The sequence below is a fragment of the Dreissena polymorpha genome, chromosome 14, assembly GCF_020536995.1.
Source record: "Dreissena polymorpha isolate Duluth1 chromosome 14, UMN_Dpol_1.0, whole genome shotgun sequence".
In the NCBI taxonomy this organism is placed as follows: Eukaryota; Metazoa; Mollusca; class Bivalvia; order Myida; family Dreissenidae; genus Dreissena; species Dreissena polymorpha.
In genome coordinates this window covers 56,492,860-56,493,233 of record NC_068368.1, presented here as the reverse complement: position 1 = coordinate 56,493,233, position 374 = coordinate 56,492,860, and positions in this window count along the sequence as shown.

Below are 374 nucleotides of genomic sequence, written 5' to 3'. Positions count from 1 at the left end.
AAATTAATCTCACTTAAATGCAAAATTTTGTTTAAAATCAACAACAATATATGACTACCAATTAAGCAGTCCCTATGTAAATTTTAGAGTCAAATCATATTAAACGTTTACTAACAGTTTTCATTCTTTATACGATAATGCTACATAATTATGTAAATTGATTAATTGTTTAATTAGAGAAAGATTATTTAACAGGTGAGTGTCATGAACTAATAGTAAGCGTACAGAGCATAGTTGATATAACTAGATTTGTCAACGATACAGTTTTATTAATTGCACACGTTGCAAATCAATATTAAGCTATATTAATCCAATAGCAAAATAAGTACTTCAGAAATTATTGTTTCCGAGTAAAAGAGCAACAATTCAAAGCA